General features: G+C 49.5%; 1 protein-coding gene across 6 annotated transcripts in view; it reads left to right on the top strand.

Moving 5' to 3' along the window:
• Positions 1-19532, top strand: part of snx7 (sorting nexin 7) — a 119453-nt gene that overhangs the window by 25628 nt on the left and 74293 nt on the right. The gene's annotated exons all lie outside the window — the stretch shown is intronic.

Genomic DNA, 19532 nt, shown 5'->3' with positions numbered 1-19532 from the left:
CTAAGTAGCGCGCGGGATCTAAGTAGCGCGCGGGATCTAAGTAGCGCGCGGGATCTAAGTAGCGCGCGGGATCTAAGTAGCGCGCGGGATCTAAGTAGCGCGCGGGATCTAAGTAGCGCGCGGGATCTAAGTAGCGCGCGGGATCTAAGTAGCGCGCGGGATCTAAGTAGCGCGCGGGATCTAAGTAGCGCGCGGGATCTAAGTAGCGCGCGGGATCTAAGTAGCGCGCGGGATCTAAGTAGCGCGCGGGATCTAAGTAGCGCGCGGGATCTAAGTAGCGCGCGGGATCTAAGTAGCGCGCGGGATCTAAGTAGCGCGCGGGATCTAAGTAGCGCGCGGGATCTAAGTAGCGCGCGGGATCTAAGTAGCGCGCGGGATCTAAGTAGCGCGCGGGATCTAAGTAGCGCGCGGGATCTAAGTAGCGCGCGGGATCCAAGTAGCGCGCGGGATCCAAGTAGCGCGCGGGATCCAAGTAGCGCGCGGGATCCAAGTAGCGCGCGGGATCCAAGTAGCGCGCGGGATCCAAGTAGCGCGCGGGATCCAAGTAGCGCGCGGGATCCAAGTAGCGCGCGGGATCCAAGTAGCGCGCGGGATCCAAGTAGCGCGCGGGATCCAAGTAGCGCGCGGGATCCAAGTAGCGCGCGGGATCCAAGTAGCGCGCGGGATCCAAGTAGCGCGCGGGATCCAAGTAGCGCGCGGGATCCAAGTAGCGCGCGGGATCCAAGTAGCGCGCGGGATCCAAGTAGCGCGCGGGATCCAAGTAGCGCGCGGGATCCAAGTAGCGCGCGGGATCCAAGTAGCGCGCGGGATCCAAGTAGCGCGCGGGATCCAAGTAGCGCGCGGGATCCAAGTAGCGCGCGGGATCCAAGTAGCGCGCGGGATCCAAGTAGCGCGCGGGATCCAAGTAGCGCGCGGGATCCAAGTAGCGCGCGGGATCCAAGTAGCGCGCGGGATCCAAGTAGCGCGCGGGATCCAAGTAGCGCGCGGGATCCAAGTAGCGCGCGGGATCCAAGTAGCGCGCGGGATCCAAGTAGCGCGCGGGATCCAAGTAGCGCGCGGGATCCAAGTAGCGCGCGGGATCCAAGTAGCGCGCGGGATCCAAGTAGCGCGCGGGATCCAAGTAGCGCGCGGGATCCAAGTAGCGCGCGGGATCCAAGTAGCGCGCGGGATCCAAGTAGCGCGCGGGATCCAAGTAGCGCGCGGGATCCAAGTAGCGCGCGGGATCCAAGTAGCGCGCGGGATCCAAGTAGCGCGCGGGATCCAAGTAGCGCGCGGGATCCAAGTAGCGCGCGGGATCCAAGTAGCGCGCGGGATCCAAGTAGCGCGCGGGATCCAAGTAGCGCGCGGGATCCAAGTAGCGCGCGGGATCCAAGTAGCGCGCGGGATCCAAGTAGCGCGCGGGATCCAAGTAGCGCGCGGGATCCAAGTAGCGCGCGGGATCCAAGTAGCGCGCGGGATCCAAGTAGCGCGCGGGATCCAAGTAGCGCGCGGGATCCAAGTAGCGCGCGGGATCCAAGTAGCGCGCGGGATCCAAGTAGCGCGCGGGATCCAAGTAGCGCGCGGGATCCAAGTAGCGCGCGGGATCCAAGTAGCGCGCGGGATCCAAGTAGCGCGCGGGATCCAAGTAGCGCGCGGGATCCAAGTAGCGCGCGGGATCCAAGTAGCGCGCGGGATCCAAGTAGCGCGCGGGATCCAAGTAGCGCGCGGGATCCAAGTAGCGCGCGGGATCCAAGTAGCGCGCGGGATCCAAGTAGCGCGCGGGATCCAAGTAGCGCGCGGGATCCAAGTAGCGCGCGGGATCCAAGTAGCGCGCGGGATCCAAGTAGCGCGCGGGATCCAAGTAGCGCGCGGGATCCAAGTAGCGCGCGGGATCCAAGTAGCGCGCGGGATCCAAGTAGCGCGCGGGATCCAAGTAGCGCGCGGGATCCAAGTAGCGCGCGGGATCCAAGTAGCGCGCGGGATCCAAGTAGCGCGCGGGATCCAAGTAGCGCGCGGGATCCAAGTAGCGCGCGGGATCCAAGTAGCGCGCGGGATCCAAGTAGCGCGCGGGATCCAAGTAGCGCGCGGGATCCAAGTAGCGCGCGGGATCCAAGTAGCGCGCGGGATCCAAGTAGCGCGCGGGATCCAAGTAGCGCGCGGGATCCAAGTAGCGCGCGGGATCCAAGTAGCGCGCGGGATCCAAGTAGCGCGCGGGATCCAAGTAGCGCGCGGGATCCAAGTAGCGCGCGGGATCCAAGTAGCGCGCGGGATCCAAGTAGCGCGCGGGATCCAAGTAGCGCGCGGGATCCAAGTAGCGCGCGGGATCCAAGTAGCGCGCGGGATCCAAGTAGCGCGCGGGATCCAAGTAGCGCGCGGGATCCAAGTAGCGCGCGGGATCCAAGTAGCGCGCGGGATCCAAGTAGCGCGCGGGATCCAAGTAGCGCGCGGGATCCAAGTAGCGCGCGGGATCCAAGTAGCGCGCGGGATCCAAGTAGCGCGCGGGATCCAAGTAGCGCGCGGGATCCAAGTAGCGCGCGGGATCCAAGTAGCGCGCGGGATCCAAGTAGCGCGCGGGATCCAAGTAGCGCGCGGGATCCAAGTAGCGCGCGGGATCCAAGTAGCGCGCGGGATCCAAGTAGCGCGCGGGATCCAAGTAGCGCGCGGGATCCAAGTAGCGCGCGGGATCCAAGTAGCGCGCGGGATCCAAGTAGCGCGCGGGATCCAAGTAGCGCGCGGGATCCAAGTAGCGCGCGGGATCCAAGTAGCGCGCGGGATCCAAGTAGCGCGCGGGATCCAAGTAGCGCGCGGGATCCAAGTAGCGCGCGGGATCCAAGTAGCGCGCGGGATCCAAGTAGCGCGCGGGATCCAAGTAGCGCGCGGGATCCAAGTAGCGCGCGGGATCCAAGTAGCGCGCGGGATCCAAGTAGCGCGCGGGATCCAAGTAGCGCGCGGGATCCAAGTAGCGCGCGGGATCCAAGTAGCGCGCGGGATCCAAGTAGCGCGCGGGATCCAAGTAGCGCGCGGGATCCAAGTAGCGCGCGGGATCCAAGTAGCGCGCGGGATCCAAGTAGCGCGCGGGATCCAAGTAGCGCGCGGGATCCAAGTAGCGCGCGGGATCCAAGTAGCGCGCGGGATCCAAGTAGCGCGCGGGATCCAAGTAGCGCGCGGGATCCAAGTAGCGCGCGGGATCCAAGTAGCGCGCGGGATCCAAGTAGCGCGCGGGATCCAAGTAGCGCGCGGGATCCAAGTAGCGCGCGGGATCCAAGTAGCGCGCGGGATCCAAGTAGCGCGCGGGATCCAAGTAGCGCGCGGGATCCAAGTAGCGCGCGGGATCCAAGTAGCGCGCGGGATCCAAGTAGCGCGCGGGATCCAAGTAGCGCGCGGGATCCAAGTAGCGCGCGGGATCCAAGTAGCGCGCGGGATCCAAGTAGCGCGCGGGATCCAAGTAGCGCGCGGGATCCAAGTAGCGCGCGGGATCCAAGTAGCGCGCGGGATCCAAGTAGCGCGCGGGATCCAAGTAGCGCGCGGGATCCAAGTAGCGCGCGGGATCCAAGTAGCGCGCGGGATCCAAGTAGCGCGCGGGATCCAAGTAGCGCGCGGGATCCAAGTAGCGCGCGGGATCCAAGTAGCGCGCGGGATCCAAGTAGCGCGCGGGATCCAAGTAGCGCGCGGGATCCAAGTAGCGCGCGGGATCCAAGTAGCGCGCGGGATCCAAGTAGCGCGCGGGATCCAAGTAGCGCGCGGGATCCAAGTAGCGCGCGGGATCCAAGTAGCGCGCGGGATCCAAGTAGCGCGCGGGATCCAAGTAGCGCGCGGGATCCAAGTAGCGCGCGGGATCCAAGTAGCGCGCGGGATCCAAGTAGCGCGCGGGATCCAAGTAGCGGGGAAATAAAACAGTACAGGTGTTTGAAATCTGAAATAAATGCAATAAAGTGCTTAGCATGTTAGGCAGCATCTATGTGAAGACAAATAGTTATTTCAAATAGATGACCTCTCATCAGAACTAGTTTCTAATATTTTCTGGCTGGGCTCAAAATGATTGAAAGTTTAATAGGATGGTGGACAATGTTTTAAGATTTTTTTTCTCCCCAGAGTAAGGACAGAAGAAATGTTGTTTGGAGATAGGAAGTGTATATGGGTGGTATGAAATTTGCATGATGAGGGATTACCTTACTTACAGTAATGATAACCATGAGAACAGCAAGGCCATTGTCTGTAGCCTTGGTTGGCTTGCCCCTGCATCGTAGGGAAGGGGTGGCGTTCGGCTCATTACAGGCCAGACGTGCTGGTTCTAGGCGGTTGATGGTAAAAGACTCCTCCTTTCTGCCGATGTCGACAATTAAGGTAGAAATATTGTCCCTGAACAACCCTTTAGAGGCAGCTGGCGTGCACCCCTTCTCATGAATACGTACTGACAAGTCCCTGGACATGTTTTATTTGGCTGGCCGTGTGGTGGGGATTGCTATGGGACCAAGGACCCCAGTTTTTGCTGCGTTTTCTAGATTGTCGCAGGGTCTTCTGGGTATTTATCGTGGGCCAGGAACTTCCCGGGAATTGTCAAAGGCATGCCGTAGACCATCTCCTTCGGCGCAGTACAAATCCCCAAGGCAGTTCATCCACCCAGTTGGGACCCTTGAGCTGGACCATCAAGGCTGCTTTGAGGTGCTCCACCAACCTATTAGCCCGAGGGTGATTGGCTATAGTGTGGTGGAGGTGCGTCTCCAAAAAGTTAGCCAGCACTGCCCAGAACCTAGAGGTTGATTGTTCCCCCCTGTCCAAGATTAGGTGCTCTGGGACCCCGAACTGGACACCCATGTGTTGATGGGTCCCTTGCACAGGTTTCTGTGGTGCTATCAGCCAGCAGGACTGTCTCTGGTCACCTCTTGGAGCAGTCAATCATGGTCAAAAGGTAATGTCCCACGGGAAACTTGTAACTGTCCCATTATGTCAATGTGTATATGGCTGAGCCTGCGCTGCGCTAGTTCAGAAGTCTGTGGGGGCTCTCTTGGAGGACTGAAAGTTTATGCAACTTTTAGCCATGCCAGACAAACCTGCTAGCCACCATTTTGACTGTTGTGCGAATTGCGGGGTGCATCAGATTGTAGATGGCCTCAAAAACCTGGCACTTCCATGCAGCCAGAATGATGGGATGGGGCTGCAGGTACAGATGTTGCACAGGTTACCTGGGCTGATTGGGACGTCCTCTTCTCTGAGGCCTGAGACGGTTGTTCTATATGCGAGGATCTTGGGGTCCTGCTGCTGCGCATTGATGAGGGCCACATAGTTGACCACTTGGGACAGGATATGTACTGACTCTGTCTGTGGTAGGTAAATTAATGGAGAAAATTCTTAGAGATAGTACTTATAAACATCTGGATAGACAGGGTCTGATCAGGAGCACTCAACATGGATTTGTGGGAGGAAGGTCATGTTTGACCAATCTGATTGAATTTTTTGAAGAGGTGACTAGGAATGTGGATGAGGGTAGCGCAGTGGATGTTTTCTATAAGGCCTTCGATAAGGTACCACATGGAAGGTTAGTTAGGAAGGTGCAGTCTTTAGGTATAAATTTTAAGATAGTCAAATGGATTGAACATTGGCTGAAAGGGAGAGGCCAGAGAGTGGTAGTGGGTAATTGTCTGTCAGGTTGGAGGCCGGTGACCAGTGGTGTGCCTCAAGGATCTGTCTTGGGCCCATTGTTGTTCGTTATATACATTAATGATCTAGATGATGGGGTGGTAAATTGGATTAGTAAATATGCAGACGATACTAAGATAGGTGGAATAGTGGATAATGAAGAAGGTTTTCAAGGATTGCAGAGGGATTTGAGCTGCTTAGAAAAGTGGGCTGAAAAATGGCAGATGGAATTTAATGCTGATAAGTGTGAGGAGCTTCATTTTGGTAAGAAGAATCAGAACAGGACATACGTGGTAAATGGGAGAGCATTGATGAATACAGAAGAGCAGAAAGATTTAGGAGTAACGGTACATCGTTCCCTGAAGGTAGAAACTCACGTGAATAGGGTGGTGAAGAAGGCTTTTAGTATGCTGGCCTTTATCAATCATTGCATGGAATATAGGAGTTGGGAGGTGATGTTGAGACTGTATAAGACGTTGGTGCGGCCTAATTTGGAGTTCTGTGTGCAGTTCTGGTCGCCTAATTATAGAAAGGATGTAAACAGAGTGGAGAGAGTGCAGAGAAGGTTTACCAGAATGTTACCTGGGTTTAAGCATCTAGAGTATAGGGAGAGATTGGACAGATTAGGTCTTTATTCTTTGGAGCGTAGAAGGTTGAGAGGGGATTTGGTAGAAGTATTTAAGATTATGAAAGGGATAGACAGAGTGGATGTGGATAGACTATTTCCGTTAAGAGGAGGAAAGATTAAAACAAGAGGACATGAGTTAAGAATTAAGGGGCAGAGGTTTAGAGGTAACATGAGGGGGAACTTCTTTACTCAGAGAGTGGTAACCGTGTGGAATGATCTTCCGGGAGAAATAGTGGCGGCGGAGTCAATTGTATTATTTAAGAAAAGGTTGGACAGGTATATGGATGAGAAGAAGATGGAGGGTTATGGGCATTGTGCAGGGAGGTGGGACTAGAAAGGGGTGTTTGGTTCGGTGCGGACTAGAAGGCCTGTTTCCGTGCTGTAATTGTTATGTTATATATATATATATATATATATATGTTATGACAGAGCATTGGCGACTGTGTTGCTTTTCCCTGTGATGTACTATATGTCCGTGGTAAATTCGGATACATAGGACAAATGTTTCTGTGTCGGGCCGACCATGGGTCCAATACTTTATAGAAGGTGAAGGTCAGTGGCTTGTGATTGGTGAAGTCCTTGAATTGCCGGCCTTCCAAAAAGTAACGGAAATGTCTTACTGTCAAGTACAGCACCAATAGCTTTCAGTCGAAAATGCTGTATTTGAGCTGTTGGGAGGAGGGACGGAGGTGCCAAGTGAAAATGGCCATGGGTGCCGCTGTCCTTCAATGAACTGTTCTAACAGGTCCCCTACCACTGTGCTGGAGGCTTTGACTGTGAGGGCAGTAGGTGCCTCCAGTCTGGGATGTACCAGGAGGGTATTGTTGGCCAGCATGTCTTTGGAGTTCTGGAATGCCCTAGAAGACCCATCATCCCAAGTAATATCTTTTGATTTGCCTGCCATTAGCATGCTGCTGCCAGAATGAACCTCTGGTAAAAGTTTATCATACTGGCAAATTCCTGTAGCCCTTGTACCATGCTCAACAAAGTGCCAGACTGCCTTGACCTTCTCTGGGAGGGCTATAGCCCCATGTCTGTTTATCCTATGCCCCAAGAGGTCAATGGTGTTCAGACTGAATTGGCACATCGTGGGGTTGATCGTCAGCCTGAATTCACTCAAGCGGGTGCACAGTTGTCTCAGGTGGGTGACGTGGTCTTTGCAGTTGCGGGTGGTGATGAGGATATCGTCCAAATAGATGAATGCATATGGGAGGTCCTGGCCCACTGTGTCCATCAGCCGCTGAAAAGTTTGTGCCATGTTCTTTAGACTGAAGGACATCCAGATAAATTTAAACAAACCAAAGGGGGTTATGATTGCAGTCTTGTGCATGTCCTTGCGATGAATTGGGATTTGGTGGTTCCCTCAGTTGAGGTCCAACTTGGCGAATACCCGTGCCCCGTGAAGGTTGGCGGTAAAGTTTTGGATGTGGGGCACGGGATATCTGTCAGGTGTGGTGGCCTTGTAGAGGTGGCAGTGGTCACCGCATAGTCTCCAACCCCCTCCTGATTTGGGCACCATGTGGGGGGAGGTGGCCCAGGGACTGTCAGAGTGCCGTACAATCCCCAGCTCCTCCATTTTCTTAAACTCCTTCAGTAGGCTGAACTTTTAGGGAGGGAGTCGGTGGTCCTTGGTATTGAGTGGGGTGGGGGGGGGGCTCCTTGGTCAAAATGTGGTGGCTTACCCCATGCTTTTTCTTGTCTGCAGAGAACTGTGGTGCGACTATCGAGGGGAACTCCACCAGGATCTGGGTGAATTAATTGTCTGAAAGTGTTATAGAGTCCAGGTCGGGGGGCGGGAAGCTTGGCTTCCTCCAGAGCCAGAGTCTGAAAGGTTTTAGCATGCACCAAATGCTGTCCCTTGAGGTCGACAAGCAAGCAGATAAGGAAGTTGGACCCCAAGAGCGGTTGCGCTACTGCCCCAAGGGTGCCGAACCAAAGGGGAATGGTGCAAGTCCCAAAAGTCTAAATGGAGGAGCTGTTAGTTTCCCTTAATGCTGGGCCCTGCTTGCTGATGTGGGTGTCGAGGCCTGCAGGGGAAAGGACACTTCACCCGGCACAATTCTCAACCAGGATACACCTGCTTGAAAAGGAATCCCAGATGTAGAGGAGGCTATCACGTGGGTCAACTACCATCAACTACGGTTGGCCAGGGGGTTTCCCGGAAACTTGCAAGGTGGGCTGAATTAACAGTCCTCTGCACCCTATCGCTAATGATAGTCGTATAGCTATCCCGGGGTATTAACGTGCCACTCCGCTGTCTTGATCTCGGCGGCGGCTGTTCATGGGGCTTGCTGATGGCACTGGTGTCCTTCTTCGATCTCCAGGGCATGTCTGCCCGGGCCGTGACCCTCCGAGGGTTGCTGAAGTCCTCGTCCGTGAACAAGAGTCAGTTATCCTCAGGCAATTGGTCCAGAAAGATCTGCTCAAAGAGCAGGCAAGACTTGTGGCCCTTGGTTAGAGCAGGCATCTTGCTCATTAGGATGAATGGGGCCCTGTCTCCAAATCAGTCCATATGTAGCAATCAGGTGGTGCGCTCGCGCCAGATGTGCTCAAAATTGAGGGTGAACAGTTATTTGAGGGCCAGTTATTTGCCTTACACCAGAGGCTGTTGTAGGAAATCTATGGCCCTTGTTACTGTGTCCTGATCGAGGGCGCTCACAATGTAGACGTAGCGGGTGTCGTCGGCGGCTGTAGCTGGAACTGAGCCTTGCCTGCTCGATCCACAGGCTGCGACACCCAAAACATTGGGAGCCTAAGAGAGACTGCGTGGATGGTCGCTGGTTCCGCTTGATCTGTCATCTTCATTGGAATCACCATTGTAACTTTCATGCTACATGAGCGTGGAAAAGAATGACACGCACACCAAAGCCTTTGAAAACTAGACTGGTTTATTGCTCTGTCCTTCTGCTTATATGGGCTCCAGGCACTGGGCCTTGCATCATCGGAGGGCCGCCTGGGATTGGCTGGCATTCACATCAGAGTTTCCCGTCTTCCTGCCATGCGGAGGTCACCTTGGACGAGGGCCAGTGTCGCGCCCCCCCCCAGGTCCGCACGATTGCTGTGCCCATCAGCCATTTTGTGGGCTGGTCCGTGTCTCCATGTGCGGGCTGCAACAAACCATTGATTAAAATTTATGCTTCATATTATCTAGCTTGTGATTGCTGGTTGATAACATCACAGTTGCTGGGCATCACAATTGACATCTAGAAAGGTGATATCCATATTACATAAACAGGCCCCTTTGCCCCTTCTAGTCTGTGCCGAACTATTTTTTTGCCTTTTCCCACTGACCTGCATCCAGTCCATACTCTTCCATACCTCTCTCGTACATGTTCTTGTCCAAATTCTTTTTAAATGTTATTTGAGCCCACATTTACCACCTCAGCTGGCAGCTCCTTCCACACTCCCACCACTCTGTGAAGAGGTTTCCCCTGATGTTGGCCCTAAACTTTTCCCCTTTCATTCTTGACCCATGTCCTTTGGTTTGTATCTCACCTACTCTCAGTGGAAAAAATGTATCTACATTTACTCTGTCTATCTCCTTCATAGTTTTAAATACTTCTATCAAACCTCCCCTCATTCTTCTAGGCTCCAGGGAATAAAGTCCTAACCAGTTTAACCTTCCCATGTAACTCAGTCCCTGAAATACAGGCAACATCTTAGTAAATCTTCTCAGCACTCTTTCAATCTTATTGATACATTTGCTGGAGTTAGGTGACCAAATCTACATACAATACTCCAAATTTGGCTTCGCCAATGCCTTATACAACTTTATCATAACATCCCAGCTCCTTTACGCAATACTTTGATTTATGAAGGCTAATATGCCAAAAGCTCTCTTTACAACCCTACCCATCTGTAACACCACCTTCAGAAAATCGTGTATCTGTCTTCCCATGTCCCTCTGTTCTACCACATTGCTCAGTACCCTACCATTCACTGTGTCTATCCTTTCTTGGTTCGTCCTTCCAAAATGCACCACCTCACACTTGCCTGCATTAAATTCCATTTGCCATTTTTCAACCCATTTTTCCAGCTGGTCCAAGTCTCTCTGCAAGCTTTGAAAACCTTTGTTGTCCACAACACCTCCAATGTTAGTGTTATCTGCTAAATTGCTGATCCAATTTTACCACATTATCTTCCAGATCATTGATATAGATGACAAATAATATCGCTGAGACACTACTACTCACACGCCTCCAGTCTGAGAAGCAATCATTCACCTCTACTCTCTGGTTTTTCATGTCCAGCCTTTGTCAAATCCAGTTCACTACTTCACCATGAATACCTAACATCTGAACCTTCCTGACTAATCTTCCATGTGGGACCTTGTCCAAGGCCTTACTAAAGGCCTTACTACAGTCTTCTTCATCAACTTCTCTGGTAACCTCCTCGAAAAACCAACTAGGCACAAAGTAATGTTGACCATCCCAAATCAATTTCTGGCTATCCAATAATTGCATATCCAATCTCTAAGAACACCTTCCAATAATTTACCTAGTACTGACATCAGGTTCACCAGCCTATAATTTCCAGGGTTACTTTTGGAGCCTTTATTTAAACAATGAAACAATATGAACAACCCTTCAATCCTCCAGCATCACAGCTGTGGCTAACGACATCTTAAATGTTTAAAGCCCCATAAATTTCGACACTAGCCTTCCTCAAGGTCTAAAGGAGTATCTTGTCAGGCCTTGGGGATTTATCCACCCTTATTTTCTTTAAGACAGCAAGCACTTCCTCCTCTTTAATCTGTATAGGTTCCAGTACATCACTTGCTATCCTTACTTCCCGTGACTCTATGCCTGTTTCCTGATAGAATACTTTTGGGAAAAATAAACTTAAGATTCCCCCATATTGTTTGGCTCCATACAAAACTGACCACTCTGATCTTCGAGGGGACCAATTTTGTTCCTTACTATCCTTTAGCTTTTAATATACATGTTGAAACCCTAAGGATTTTCCTTTACATTGTCTGCCAAATCAACCTTGTCTTGTTTTTTTGCCCTCCTAATTTCTTTGAGATTTTTCTTGCATTTTTTTTGTACTCAAGTACCTCATTTGCTCCATGTTGCTTTTTCCTGCTATTCCCTCTTTCTTTTTCTGAACCAGATCTCCAATATCCCTCAAACCAAAGTTCCCTATGCCTGCTAACCTTGCCTTAATCCTGACAGGAATATACAAGCTCTATATTGTCAAAATTTCACCTTTGGTTTTCCACTTATTTGCATATCCTTGTCTGAAACTTATCCCTGCATTGTAGATCCTTTCTCATTTCCTCAAAACTATTCTTTCTCAAATTTAGAATCTCAACTCAAGGCCCAGACCTATCCTTCTCTATAATTAATTTGAAGCTAATTATATTATGATCACTGAATCCAAAATATTTCCAAAACGTTTCCCTACGCATACTTCTGTCACCTGTCCTGTCTCGTTCCACAAAAGGAGATCCAGTTTTGCAATCTCTCTAGTTTGTACCTCTATATTTATTTAGAAAATTTCCCTGAACACATTTAACAAACTCCAAGCCATCTTTCTACAGAATGGATGTCCCAGTCAGTATGTGGAAAATTAAAATCCCCTACTATCACAACCTTGTGTTTCCTGCAGCCATACACTGTCTTTCTACAGATTTGCTTCTCCAATTCTCATTGTCTATTGGGCAGTCTATAATACATATCTTTCCAGTTCCTTAGCTCCACCCATATAGCCTCAGTAGACGAGCCATCTGGTGTGTCCTGCCTAAGTACAGCTGTGATATTTTCCCTGACAAGCAATGCCACTCTTCCCCCTTTCATCACCCCTGTTCTATCATGTCTAAAGCAACTGAAGCCTGGAACATTGAGCTGCCAGACCAGACCTTCCCACAACAAAGTTTCACTAAAGGCCACAATGTCATAATTCCATGTGCCAATCCATACTCTAAACTCGTCTACCTTTCCTACACTATCCCTTGCATTGAAGTAGGTGCACCTGAGAATATTTCCATCATGTACAGCCAGTTGACTTCTAACGGTGCATGCAACTTTCGCATCAACTTTTCCCTCCTCCACTCTTCTATCTGCTTTGACACTGGTTCCCATCCCCCTGCAAATCTAGTTTAAACCCACTGGAGCAGCACTAGCAAACTTTCCCACAAGGATATTATTACCCCTCCAGTTCAGATGCAAACCATCTTGTTGGATCAGGTTTCACCTTCACTGGAAGAGAGCCCAATAATCCAGAAACCTGAAGCCCTCCATCCTGTGCTGTCTTTAGCCATGTGCTAAGCTGCATTATCTAACCTCACTAGCACGTGGCACAGGTAGCAATCCGGAGATCACAACCCTGGAGATTCTGTCCTTCAACCTTGTGCCTAACTCCCTGAACACTCTTTGCAGGACCTCTTACCCTATATGGATCATGACATCTGTCTGTTAACCGCTCTCCTGAGAATGCTGTGAACTTGATCTGAGATATCTCGGACCCTAGCACCAGGAAGGCAACATACCATCTGGGATACTTGATCTCTTCCAAAGAGCCTCTTATCTGTCCCCCTCACTATGGAATCCTCTATCACTACAACTCACATCTTCACCTTGCTTCCCTTTTTTGGCCACAGGATCAGACTCTATGCCAGAGATCTGATCGCCATGGTTTGTGTCTGGTAGGTTGTTGTTTCCCCTCCTTAACAGTATCCAAAATGGTATGGTTGTAATTGAGGGGAATGGACATGGGTGCCTTGCACTACCTGCCAGTTCCCTTTCCATCTATCCTCCTGCTTGCTAGGTGTGATGGTGTCCCCGTAACTCCTATCTATCACCCCCTCTGCCTCCCAAATGATCTGGTGTTCATCTAACTGCAGCTCCAATTCCATAATTCAGCTTGTCAGGAGCTGCAGCAGGATGCACCTCACAGATGAAATCTGCTGGCTTCCCTGATGATCTGCATTCTGCAAGGGGAGCATTTCCCTGCTTTGGCTGCCATTCCCACTGTTTATGACTAGATGAACAAACCTGCCCTTACCTGTCCCTACCTGCTGAAATTTTGTTCCTTGAAAAGGGTGGCCCTTTCTTGCTTCAACTCCTATTATTCCTTGCCTCTTACCTATTCTTATCAAAGCCTTATGACTGACGATGACCACTCCCTCAATGACCACTCTGCTACACTTTTATAGTGATACTCAGCTTCTTTCTCCAATTAGCTTCAATCTGATGCCTTGCTCCTTTTTAAATTCTAACTACTGCTGCTTCTCAGGTCATTTGACCTCTCTTGCTCCAAACAGCTTCGAGCTGCTGCCTTCCCTCTTTTAATTCTAACTATGCTGCTCCAGGTCACCTGACTTCTCTTCCTCCAATCAGCTTCTTCCTCCAATCAGCTTCTTCCTCCAATCAGCTTCTTCCTCCAATCAGCTTCTTCCTCCAATCAGCTTCTTCCTCCAATCAGCTTCTTCCTCCAATCAGCTTCTTCCTCCAATCAGCTTCTCACTGCTGTCTCGCCCCTTTTTAAATTCTAATTTCCGCCACTCCGCAGGTCACCTGACTTCTTTATCTGGGTGCTTCTGTTTTCTCCCATATCCCAAAAAATATATGGTTTAGTAAGTTAATTGCCAACTCGTGTCTAGATAAGAAATAGAATCTTGAAGAAAATTGATGGGAAATGCAGGGAGAATAAATGGGGAAAGTTAGAATATAGAACATTATATCACAGTGCAACCCCTTCAGCCCATGATGTTGTGTAGACCTATGTAAACCTACTCCACAACCACCTAAGCTTTCCCTACCTCCCAGCCATGACCCTCTGTTTCTTATCCTGTGACTAAGTCTTTTGAATGTCCTCCTTATGCAGCCTCCATCACCACCTATGGCAATGCATTCGAGGCACCCACCACTTCATATACTCCTAGTACCTGGGACCTATGGGGATTGGTAGATGCTGGATAAATGAATTTTCTGGTTGCTTGAGATTGCCAGTTGCATGATTGATGAACTCATAGCAAGGCACACCAATTTTAAACTTCCATATTTTATACTAATTTATTTTCTGCAATTTTTTTTTGCTCGTTGCTTGAGCTTGCTGGTTGCTATAATTCTGGGTAACACAGGTTTTTCTGTATACAGTATATTAAAAAAAAAGTTGAGGTGAATGAGATTTCTCTGGTGAACTAACGAACTCTATGACCTACCTGCATTGTAATGAAACTAATGTAAATATTCTTGATGTTTTTGATATTATCAAATAGTATTTTCAGTTGCCTTCAAAATTGAAACTGGAATCAAGGAAGCATGCAAGAAGTATAGTGTGCTGGGGTGAATGTCTACCTTTTCTTTAATTGTTGCAAAATGAAAACCATTGTCATTGTAAGATTTATTAAAATAACTGAATTTGTCTATTTCTAATGAAGATTATTAAACTTTGAAAAATGCATTGCAAAAATGTCAGAAACTGAGGAAGAAATCTGGTTCAAAAATAAAATAATGGAATTTAATATTCATCTTTAAATTTGTATGAGAGAAATGCTGAGAATTTGGGAGGGTAGAATAAATGAAGCACTGAGGCAAAGGACATTGATTATAAGTGGAAAACAGATTGAGGGTAAACTCAAAATGTTTAATTTTTTTTGCTGGGTAATGGGGTGATTTGGTGCTCCATCAATCTTGATGTTGGGGTGTGAGTATATAAAGCAAGGCATTATCTTAATGGACTTCAGCCACTTAAGAAGTGGTTTGAGTTGACTAATTACAAACTTACAAATATAGGTTGAAAGTTCGAACTTCAGTCTCTGTTTTATAGAGTACAAATAGAGGTAATGAGTGATTATTTGCAGATGAGCTAAATTGCTTGTTTAACCATGTTCAATAGGAGTACCTGATTATGGAATAAATTAAATGAATTACCTTGATCATCTTGGGTTGGAAGATTGTTCCAGAAATGTTAATTGACTCACCAGGCATAATCCACTCAATATATAAGCAGAACCTCAAGTGAAATATTGATAATAAATATAAGGTTTTAGTGTATCTGGAATTGGGTGATTACAAAAGTGGTGAACCAGCAATGGTTCACCAGATCAATTACTGGGATGGATGGAGTCTTGGATAATTGTTTGGAGGAACGATTAAGCAAACTGGGCCAAAGATGACTCAAGGTTAGGAAATGAATAGAAATATAATTGAAACAGAGAAAAAAAATTAGTTTCACAGGATAGACTCGGGATGATGTTTCCCAAGAGTAGGGGGTTGGGTTTCAGTCCCAAAATAAAAGATCAGTAATGTTCCAAAAAAACGTTCACTGGATGGGGGAGGGGTCATTCTTTGGTCTTACCTACTTGAGGGCTTAGAACATCATAAGATGTTTGCACAATTCCTAAACATTAATAATTTTATCCCTAATGGGTAGAAATCCAAACCCCCTTCCTAACTTATCCACATTGTATGATAATAAACATATTTAATAATAAAATGAAAACCGGGAAAAAAAACAACGAATATTAAAGACTAAGAAAATGACATAAATGGCCCCCACAACATTTGAAATCTTGTACCCGAATTGAATAACACATCTTTTCTAAGTTCAAACATGACATAATGTCTCTCAGCTATTGAGCATGGGTGGGGGGGGGGGGGGGCAGTAATATCAGGTGCTAAAAGAGAAGCAAAGCAAGGATCAAGATGTATTGGATTGTTGAAAGTTGTATGGATTGAAAGAAACAAGACTGATAATTGAAAATTTCACTGATGAAAGAAGGGATCTTGTAGTTAAGCAGGTGCGAAAGTCTAACTTAATGAGTTACATTGTGTTGCAGAGAGAAATCAAGAAAAAGAGCTTGGCTATATAGTAATTTGATTGCATGTTAAAGCAATGCAATACTTAAGGCTTCTTCAGGTGGATTCTCCGTGAAGAATGCACCTGAAGAAGAGAAAGTGGCCCTTTGATTTGTCGTTCAAGTAGCAGTGCTAAAAGTGCACGTGAAGGGACATCTGAGGGCATTCCTGCTCCTGTCGCTTGGGCTGTCAAGTTAGGATGGCTGGCTGTCAGCTGGAACAGCCAGCACAGGGACATCCCCCGTAGAATGTCCCCACACTGATCGCTCTGCCTTTCTTCCCCCCCCTCCCCCACGCCGGGCAGAAGAGGGTCTGGGGTAGCCGCCAGGGGAGAAGGGGGGCTGGGGCACCGGCGAGTGAGGTTGGTGCGGCACTGTTTCGGCCAGCCCCCCTTCTCCCCCGCCGGTCTCTCAACTGCCCCCGTTCTCCCCCGCCAGTCTCTCGCCTGCCCCGGGGGGAAGGGGTAGCTGGGAGAGGAGCTGTCAGGCGCTCACCAGCTGACTGTCATCTTGAATGCAGCCGCTTTCAGGTGGCTGCATTCAGATAGCTGGGGGGGGGGGGGGGGGGCATTGTGCTGCAGCGATTATCCCTCTCGGAGGAGGGTTGCAAAGTTTGCCTTACAGGCGCCTCCTGCACATTCATGTGGCTTCCCACCTGCCGCATATTGCCAAAATATGTGGCTTTACAGGGGGGAGGCAATTGGCCACCTGAAAGTGCCTGTAGATTGACTTGGTCTTATTACAAGGGGAGTTGATTACAGGAGTAAATAAGTCTTACTTCAACTGTTTATGTCCTTGGTGTGATTACACCTTAAGACTGGTGCTACTATAATGAAGATTCTGCAGATTTGTGATGCAAGGAGAGATTGAGTGGACAGGGATTACATTTTATCCAGAGGTTTGAAGAAATAAATGAGGCCTCATCAAAAGTCTCAAAGGGTTTAACTAGGTAGATACCTTGCCCTTCCTCCTCACCTGTTTACAGTAGCTTTTTCCCTTTTCCTGAAGCAGAAACTCAATCTGAAATGGCAACTGACTATCGTTTTCCCTCAGCAGATGCTGCCTACCTGCTGTGTTTGTACAGTAGTTTATTTTTTCCATATTCCAATATCTGCAGGTATTTGCCTACATAATATACAGGTACACAATCCTTTATCCAGAACCTTTGGGGGGGACAGCATGTTCCGAATTTCAGATTTTTCCAGATTTTTCCAGATTTTGGAAAGCCACATTTAAGTCCTCCTGAATTATGCTGCTGTATCCACTCCGAACCCCTTTCAGTCCTCCTGCCACTCCCCCCCCCCCACCCCCACTCCCATGGCCTGCCCAACTCGCCCTGCTGGTCTCTCTCTCTCTCTCTCGCCTGCCCGACTCGCCCTGCTGGTCTCTCTCTCGCCTGCCCGACTCTCCCTGCTGGTCTCTCTCTCGCCTGCCCGACTCTCCCTGCTGGTCTCTCTCTCGCCTGCCCGACTCGCCCTGCTGGTCTCTCTCTCTCTCTCGCCTGCCCGACTCGCCCTGCTGGTCTCTCTCTCACCTGCCCGACTCGCCCTGCTGGTCTCCCTCTCTCGCCTGCCCGACTCGCCCTGCTGGTCTCTCTCTCGCCTGCCCGACTCGCCCTGCTGGTCTCTCTCTCGCCTGCCCGACTCACCCTGCTGGTCTCTCTCTCGACTGCCCGACTTGCCCTGCTGGTCTCTCTCTCTTGCCTGCCCGACTCGCCCTGCTGGTCTCTCTCTCTCGCCTGCCTGACTCGCCCTGCTGGTCTCTCTCTCTCTCGCCTGCCCGACTCGCCCTGCTGGTCTCTCTCTCTCGCCTGCCCGACTCGCCCTGCTGGTCTCTCTCGCCTGCCCGACTCGCCCTGCCGGTCTCTCGCCTGCCCGATTCGCCCTGCCGGTCTCTCTCTCGCCTGCCCGACTCGCCCTGCCGGTCTCTCTCTCGCCTGCCCGACTCGCCCTGCCGGTCTCTCTCTCGCCTGCCCGACTCGCCCTGCCGGTCTATCACTCGCCTGCCCGACTCGCCCTGCCGGTCTCTCTCTCGCCTGCCCGACTCGCCCTGCCGGTCTCTCTCTCGCCTGCCCGACTCGCCCTGCCGGTCTCTCTCTCGCCTGCCCGACTCGCCCTGCCGTCTTTCTCCCCACTTGCCGGATTTTGTAGCTTTCTGGATTTTAGATGTCCAGATAAAGGATTGTGTAACTGTATATGCATATGGTACTTGAATATTTCTGCATTCAATCCCTCACATAACATTACTTTTCTTCCTATTTTACCTCTATGCACCTTTTATAAATTATGCAGTAGGGGCTTGTTGTATCTGTAGACTGCAATCTCTCACCATTCAGATTGTGTTTTTTCATGTTTCCTATTTTCCTTGAAGTCCATTTACCAGATCTTTACCCATTCACTTAACCTATCATGGAGTCATACGGCATGGAAAAACAGGCCTTTTGACCCAACCTGCCCATGCTGACCAAAATGTTCCACCCACACTAGTCCCACCTGTATGTGTTTGATTATCAACTACAATACTAGCTGTTTTCAAGGCTCTCCCACTAACGTCCCCAAGTTCCTACCGATTTTCTTTTTTAGCCTGCTCCCCAGTTCCCAAAGCTCCTCCAGGTATACACTTGATCCCAGTTGCTTACACCTGCCTCGTTCCACCACCTTGCTCTTAACCAGAGTCTGAATTTCCCTGGTTATCTAAGCTTCCCTCCGCTTGCATGTCTGAAACTTCACTTGAACAGGAATGTGTCCTGGACTCTTGTCAACATCTCATTTGTCAGAAAATAAGTTGTGTCGAGGACCCAAGAAGACTACAAACTATGTCATCAACAAATTTAGCATCAAACCTTCAGTGTTGCCAATGCCGATCCCCAGAGCGTATCATGTCAACCAGAAACCAAACTCATTCATGTTGACTCTGTTTTTCTGTTAACCAGTTCATCTTCTATCCCTGTCATAATTTTACCTCCACATCATGGTGACAAGCTGGCTACATTTCAGTGCTCAACTTTAATTCACACTGAATTTCATACTCACTTGTAACCATCATTTCATTAAACAAGATACTCTGAATTTGATTATCTCCATACAAGATCATTAAAAGGGGCAGCAGGCTATCCAGCTCAGCAAGTTGCCTTTTTTGCCAAAATGTAGGCTTATCTTCCCCTTCAGCATTATTCGTACATTCCTCAGTTCCATTAACACCCAGCGATTTATTGATCACTGTTTTGAATTAATCCACTAACTCAGCTACGACAGCAGCCCAAGGTAGGAAAATACCAAGCATTTGTCGTCCTCTCTGTTAGGAAATTACTCCTCGTCTTATTCTTGTCCTTTATTCTCAAAATATGCCCTAATTTATTTCCCAATCTTGAGGTTTTTTACATGGTTGGTCCACATCTTTAGATTCTATTTTACTTCTCATCTGATGTCACCAATAGATTTAATGCCATCAGCATGAATAAGTCATTTGTATCACATCTAAATAGTG

This window comes from Narcine bancroftii, chromosome 5 (genome assembly GCF_036971445.1).
Source record: "Narcine bancroftii isolate sNarBan1 chromosome 5, sNarBan1.hap1, whole genome shotgun sequence".
Taxonomy (NCBI): Eukaryota; Metazoa; Chordata; class Chondrichthyes; order Torpediniformes; family Narcinidae; genus Narcine; species Narcine bancroftii.
Note: the sequence above shows the minus strand (reverse complement) of the source record. Positions and strands in the feature narration are given on the sequence as shown.